This window comes from Typha angustifolia, chromosome 15 (genome assembly GCF_048772165.1).
Source record: "Typha angustifolia cultivar Huaian chromosome 15, ASM4877216v1, whole genome shotgun sequence".
In the NCBI taxonomy this organism is placed as follows: Eukaryota; Viridiplantae; Streptophyta; class Magnoliopsida; order Poales; family Typhaceae; genus Typha; species Typha angustifolia.
Genome location: NC_133253.1, coordinates 22,424,117 through 22,431,750, shown reverse-complemented (window position 1 = coordinate 22,431,750; position 7,634 = coordinate 22,424,117).

The window sequence follows — 7,634 nt, the reverse complement described above, 5'->3', positions numbered from 1 at the left end:
ATACTCATCTAATTTAGATCATAGTCCGGAACAAGAAGCAGAAAGGATATTTCTCCATCCATCTACTAGTCAGTCATTTGATCATTACTGCACCAATTTTAAGAGGTATGACGAAATATAAGCACTGCCATTTGTTTTCCCACAGCCAATCTTTCTTCAATTACTTCAAATGCTAAGTGTAAACTAAATGTTCTCTGTTGTCATATTATATTTATTTGGCTAATTTTCTTGAAAGCGCATTTATTTTTAAGAGGAACTATTAATTTTCGTTATATTTTCTTAGGAAATAAATCTAAATTACCATATAGTTTATTTTTGTTATCATTTACTATTTCCTAAGTTATGAGTATTTATTATCCAATCCTTATTTATTGAGTCTAATGCCTCAAAAAATACTCTGAGTTAAATTTAGCCCAAAAGCAGTAACACCCTTCATGAGTCATGCCATCATCTTCTTTACTCTACTTAATGTCCTATCTCTTCCCAAACCCCCACTAAACACATTTTCTATCTCTTATTTTTTGGCATCTCTTTTCTTCTTCTTTTTCTCAGCCATTTTAACTTATGAGCACCGAAATTCTTGCTATAGAGCACTATCACTATACTGGCTCAATTTCACCTTATAGTCTTTCTCGGACGAGGTTCTTAATACTCGCAAGTTTAGGTGAGGTGAGAGTAAAAATATAAGAAATGCTAAAAGGGAATGGCGAGTTAATAATGTGAGAGAGGGAGGAGGGAGGAGGGATGAGGGAAGAGAGTGTCAAAAAATGGGTAGGGTGGGGGTAGAGTTGGGGATAGATAGGAGGGAAGAAAGATTGGGTAGAGTTAAAAGAAAGAAGAAGAAGATGAGATGGCATTTGACTTGATATTGATGAATTATTTAGTCAGTGATATATATTATTTTTCATCTATAATTAATGTAATTTATCTCTATATTAAAAAATTAAAGTCATAGTATTTTACACGCATTAAATTTAAAATATAGGGGTTGAATGATAAATACTCATAAGGTATGATATAAATGATAACAAAAATAAAATATAGTATATATTTTAAATAATTTTCCTAATTTCTTTTATTTTATTTTCTTGACAACCTATTTTCTTTTGTTGTCTATTATTGCTAGACTTTTGGAAAGACAAATTGAAAGATTTAAGATAATTTTAGAGAAACTTACACCTATTGATAGGATGATAAGAGGTAACAATATCGCTAGCTACATTTGCTAATGTCCTGTAAAGAGAGCAATATTTCTGTCTTTTGCCACAATAGAGACTCTTTGGTAAGCTTCCATGCACATCTACCAAAGATGATCCATAGCTTTGTTATCCAAATATCCCAGTGAAATGAGATTAAGGCATAGGTCGGGAATATGATGATAAACACCTCGGTCTTCATCACAATATTAGTTTCTAAACACATATCTCTCCTAACTATTTGAGAGTAACCACTATTTTTCATTATTAAACCAAAGTGGCCGGATTTGTAAGATGTAAAGAAATGCTTATGTGATGTGGCATGACGGGCGGCACCGGTGTCTAAGATCTAATCAATATGAGATAACGTAGAGGCAATATTAATATATTCATCACCGCAACAATTCACAGCATCCATGTCATTGTTAAGTGTCATAATAACGACTTTTCCTTTTTAGGGTATTTTACAAATCGCACCTTATATTTTACCTATCTTATAATTCACACACCGTCTTTGTCAATTTTGTAACCCAACCCTTTATTTTTTTATATAATTTTCATTTAACATCCTGACATTATTTTGACTAACTGATATCGAACAAATTATTGAAATACCCTCACCGCTATTGTTTTCTCCTATCTTCCTCTCCTCTGAAAAAGACATGAGTAATTTAGATATCTATAAATTATTTCATACATTATAACAAAATATTCTTTTGCTGGTACCATTTAAATTAGCAGAGGATGTTAAATGAGAATTATAAGAAAAAAGTAGGGATCGAGTTATAAAAATCTTAAAGACGGGTGTGAATCATAAAATAGATAAAATATAGCATGTGATTTGTAAAATTCTCTTCTTTTTATTCTTGATCTTTTTTCAATCTTTGACATTCTCTTTTGAAATGAACTTTCAGGGGGCAATAATGGCAAATGAAAATTTTCCTTAGCCTAGACTCGCTTCTTAACTTATAACGATCGCCATGCTTATGAGACTTAGATCAACTTCTAGTCTCTGTGACTAGAACTTGCGAAGTAGATTTTGCATAAGTTTTTTCCTTCTTATATCTTCATTTAACAAGCTATTTGTAACTTGGCTCACGAATTGCTTAAAGAGACTACCAAAGTCTCCAAAGACTCCGGTAGGGAACTACCAATGACATATGCTTGGAAACACCATCTTCATAGAAGCAAGTTAATCCACAATGTTTCAGACCTCATTCAAATGGCCTATTATGGTTTCTCCCTCCATATATTTCAAATCTAAATAAGAAATGTCCTATTTTCCACATTCTCTCTCATATAAGCCATGCAGTATCTTTCACAAACACTTGATGAACGTCTTATTTACAATAAGATGAAATACAACATCATTTAACCATTGATGGATGTCAATGACCGCCTATCGATCTAACTTTTTCCACTTATCATCCAACATATCTTTAGGCTTGTGTTCACTCCCTTCTATTCATTTGTACAAATCACAAACACTTGGTGGGCAAATCTTGTTTGAAGTTTGTTTGAACAACTTCAAACAGACTACTCAGCATTATTTTTCTGTAGCTCTCAAGAAAGTCTTGTTCGAATAAACTACTGAGCATTAATTTTCTAGAGCTCTCGAGAAAATCTTGTTCGAACAAACTTCAAACAAACTACTTAGCTTTATCTTCTGATCTTTTGGGTAAGTTTCGTTCGAACTTATTCGAACAAGCTTCGACTGAACTTCGAACAGGCCGAGGCTCAAGAGGCTATTCCGGGTCGCACTCGTTCGCCCACCTGGGACCTATCGAGGGAAGGGAAGTGGAAGGTTGACGTGAGGTGGACGGCCCTCAAGGTCTTCACCTAATTGTGGAAGAGGGGAGTATCAGCTCTCTCTCGCGCCTTTCTTCAAAAGCTTTGAATGAATTTCGAACAAGCTTCACACGAACTTCAATTTTTGTCGCACAGCTTCATTTATCTTCCAAACTCCATAAGACATTATGCCACAGTTCTTACAATAAAAATTAGAGAAAATACATTGTAACTAACTTTGCCTAGTAACCAATTTGCCAATTATAAAACCTAACAAACTCCCCTTTGGCAATTTCGTGACAAAAACAAAGTTCCCTAGATACAAGTTTATCTAAAAATACAACCTCTTAATAGAGCTGAGCATAATGACATTCTTTAGAAAAATCTACAAAATTGGAAACATAACATTCTATACCACGTGCATGTAAGTATGAAGATGTAATAGAAATAATGATGTCAAACATATTAATGTCAAAATATGCATATAAATATAGTCAAACATATAATATGATAAATATATCAATGATATACAAATATGTCTCACATATATAAAGGATAAAGCATAGATATTATACTATAAGAAGCAATAGAGAATAGGATGAAGCACATAACTAAATAGCTCTCCCTCTTTTTGTCACAAGTTGACAAACCATTACAAAGATGTTATGAAAAATATACTCTGAATATCAAGCAATAGAATAAATTTGTCAAACCAAGTCATTGCAAACACGAAACAAATGATTTGTAAAACTATCACAAATCCAAGATCCACATCAAAATTCTAATGTATCAAAGTCATTTCTCCCCTTCAAAGTAATTCTCCCTCTTAAACAAATCTATACACAGAACTTCCAAGATAATGGCAGCACGACAAATTTAAATAAAAAGCAAATTCCCAATTGGCCAAGTCAAATAATAAAAACACGTCAAAATGAACTATGTATTGGCAAAAGGCATATATAAGATGTGTAAAGAGATTCCTAATATTTGGTTTCAATTATGATCAAAGATGATAACTACTCAAGTATTAACATATTAAACAAATGTGAGGGATTTCAATCAAGAACTTAACAAAATGAAATATATATATATACAGCTTAAGTTCCAATCACTAGAGCTTATTTCAAACAAGATCCAAAAAGAAAATCTAAAGATCAAAGATAACAGTTAAACCAACCTATAACATAAAAGCATTACTCATGCAATGATGTCTTTCACACTCCTGAGGTAAGATAGCTCTAACCTTGAATCTTTTCCATTTTTTTCAATAACATGATTTTTTTTTTGTGTGATAATTTGAATGAGATCAGATTTTTCTTGTAAACTCATGTGCGGCTTTCACACTAAACCACAATGGTAGACCTTTCCATCGATATTTTCAAATAAAAACTAAAAGAAAGTGTAACTAGATTATTGATCAAATTAGCATGATCAAAAGAAACCAATGTGACCCACTAGACATAAAGGATTAAAGACTTAAAAAAAATCTAGTTAATAATTACTCAAACTAGTGTACACTCATATCAACATGCAATGCCAAATATTGAATTATCTCATCATAAGGCAAATATGTAAAATTCTCAAGAGGTTCACTAAGATCAAGAGTCAAAATATGATAGGTGACTCTATTATACAAATTATAGTCTTTACCAATCCAAGATATCACAAAACACATTTAAAATGTTTTTTTGTTTTGAGAATTTTCTTTTTCATTTTTTTTGACATTTTTTTTATGGTGCAACCAAAAAGAAAGAGTATAATTGAAAAAGAAATATAACTAAAAAGAGACATACTAAAATCAATAAAATATTGATAAAATATCAAACAAAAAAAAAATGACAAGTCCAGTCAAAACAAATGTGACAATCAAATTTCAACGATCAGAAGGACTTGAAATTAAACAAACAAAAAAAATGCAAAGATAAAATATGTACAAGTCATGACTAGGATAAATAAATCAAACAAGAAATGCCCTCTAGCCAAAGTAATCGAAGAGTGGATTACTTAAGAACACAAAGGGATGTTATGAGATCACTTTTTCTCACCCAAAATTTTCTTACTTTCGCTTTCACATTGTTCTTATATGATTTATGCAAATTCTTAGATATGGAGACATACAAACAGTCAAGACAGACAAAAGTATCATTCAAAATGCTAAATCTATTGTGAATATGCAAGTTATTATACCTAGGAACATTGTGGTTTGTCTAATTCAAAAGGTTGTCAATAACTCAAATGACAATGAGATATAATATGACCTTTGATACCACACCGATGACAAATAAGAACAAAAGATTTAACTTCATGATCATTCCTAGGTATATCATATTTCACACAATCATGTTTAGCAATTGTAACATTATTTTTATAAGGGACATACATATCACAAGTGGATTTTACAAAGTAAGAAAACAGAGATACGTTACAGGGCTTTCTTGTAGATAATGAAATTGATGTTTCACCTTTATATCCAACCCCTTGCTTCGTCATCCTTTCATTTTGAGCTCCACGTAGTTGGCTCAAATTTTTTGAACCTACATCAAATTTATTAAAGGTACTCTTAGCATTTTGTAATTCAGACTCAAGAAACTATATTTTTTCAACTAAATTTTCTCGTAAGGTTATTTGCTCATATAGATTAACTTCTAAAAACTTAATTTTATCGAGTAGTAAATAATTTTTAGAAGTTAAAGTTTGAGAAATACAAAGAGAGTTACTCAATTTACCTTGAAGTTTATTTTCTCCTCCTTCCGGTCATTCATCATGTATTTATGTTGCTTCACTATCTTGATTTCTTTATCTGTCACTACTTTAAGTTTTCAGAGAAGCTTTATATTGGCTCTCTTAAGCTTGTAGGATTCTCTAAATAGTTCATCATAGGCGGTTTGGATATTCATCTCTCCATCATCCTTATAATCATTTTCACTTCGTTCACTTGCACTAAATATCTCTCAAGAACTATTAGTGGATAGCAACGAATCACAGTAAAAGTAAGAAACTTTTCTTTATTGGGTTTAGGATCATCATCCTCAGATTCATCAGTATCATCCCATGTGGGTTGTAAAACTTTATCATATTTCCTACGATTTGCACATTCTTTAGCAATATGACCATAGCCCTGATACTCATAATATTTGACACTTCTCTCTTGATTTTTGCTCTTAGACTTTGAGCATAGTGGAGAAAACATTAGAATTTTTGTTATTCTCTAGGATTTTGGCCTTGAGCTTTTTACTCGTGGCACCTTTTGAACTTCTACATAAATTTTTAAATTTTTTCATGAGCTCAATCGTCTCAGGGTCAATATCCTCATCTAGACACATCATCATCGTCCATTTTGATGGATGACAAAGCAATTCCTTTACTTTTTTTGAGAGGCCGGAAAGTGGCCTCATAAATTTGAAGGTTACCTATAAGGTCAACTCTAAGAGAGTCAACATCTTTACTCTCTTCTATAGCAATCACTTTAGCTTGAAATCGCTCAAAAAGAGACCTATGAATTTTTCTGACAATGTTACTCTCGGGTATTCTCTCACCAAGATTAAAATTAAAATTAACAATATCAGATAACTTGGCATAAAATTCATCAAAAATTTCATTCTCCTCCATGCAGAGGGTCTCAAACCAAGTAGTTGGTATCTGAAGCTTTGAGAGTTTAACAGTGATAGCCCCTCATGGGTAGTCTCAAGAATATCCTACGCATCCTTTGCTACCTCACAAATGCAAATCCGATGAAACTCGTCGGAAGTGACTCCATTAAATATGGTATTAATTGCCTTGCTATTCCATCCAGAATTTTTATAATCTACCTTATCTCACTGAGCAATTAGTTTTTCAATAACATTTCTCTTTCTATCAATAATACTAGGACATTTAAAACCATGAAAAATAGAAAGCCAAACACGTTCATCAATTGATTTAAAAAAACCCTCCCATCCTAGCTTTCTAGTATAGATAGTTTGATCCATCGAACAGAGGAGGTCTAATAATAGATAATTCTTCTCTAGGAAGTTTCATCTTCTAACAAATGAAAGAGAATGGGATCACTTCAAAGATAAAAAATGATAAAGAACTTTATAGGAATTAAACACAAACACCTTGTGTACAACACAACTAGAGTTCACAATCAACAAGTCTAATCAAAGAACTCTATAAGGAATAAACACAAATACCTTGTATGCAATACAAGTAGAGTTCACAAACAATAAATCTAATCTAAGCAAAATAGTACAAAAATAAGATCTCACCCTTTTTAATCAAAATGAAAGTGATTAATCCTAGGGTGACCCGCTCTGATACTAATTGAAAATATTTAATTATCTTTAAAAGATCTATTTCACTTAGAATGATAAGAGACAACCAAAATATGAAACACAAGGCACAAACAAACACAATAATTTTAACGTAGAAAAACCCCTTATTAACCAAGGGTAAAAAATCACGAATCTCTTCTATGAGATCAAACCAAGCACTATAAAAATAGCAGTTACATAACACTTACAACTCGATTGTTATTTCCCACAATCCTCTTGATGTTTTGTTTGACTCCCACTCAATGGACCGCTTCCCATGATTGTTATTTCCCACAAACTTCAAACAAACTAAGATTTATCTTCTAATCTCTCGGGTAAGTTTCATTCAAACTTGTTT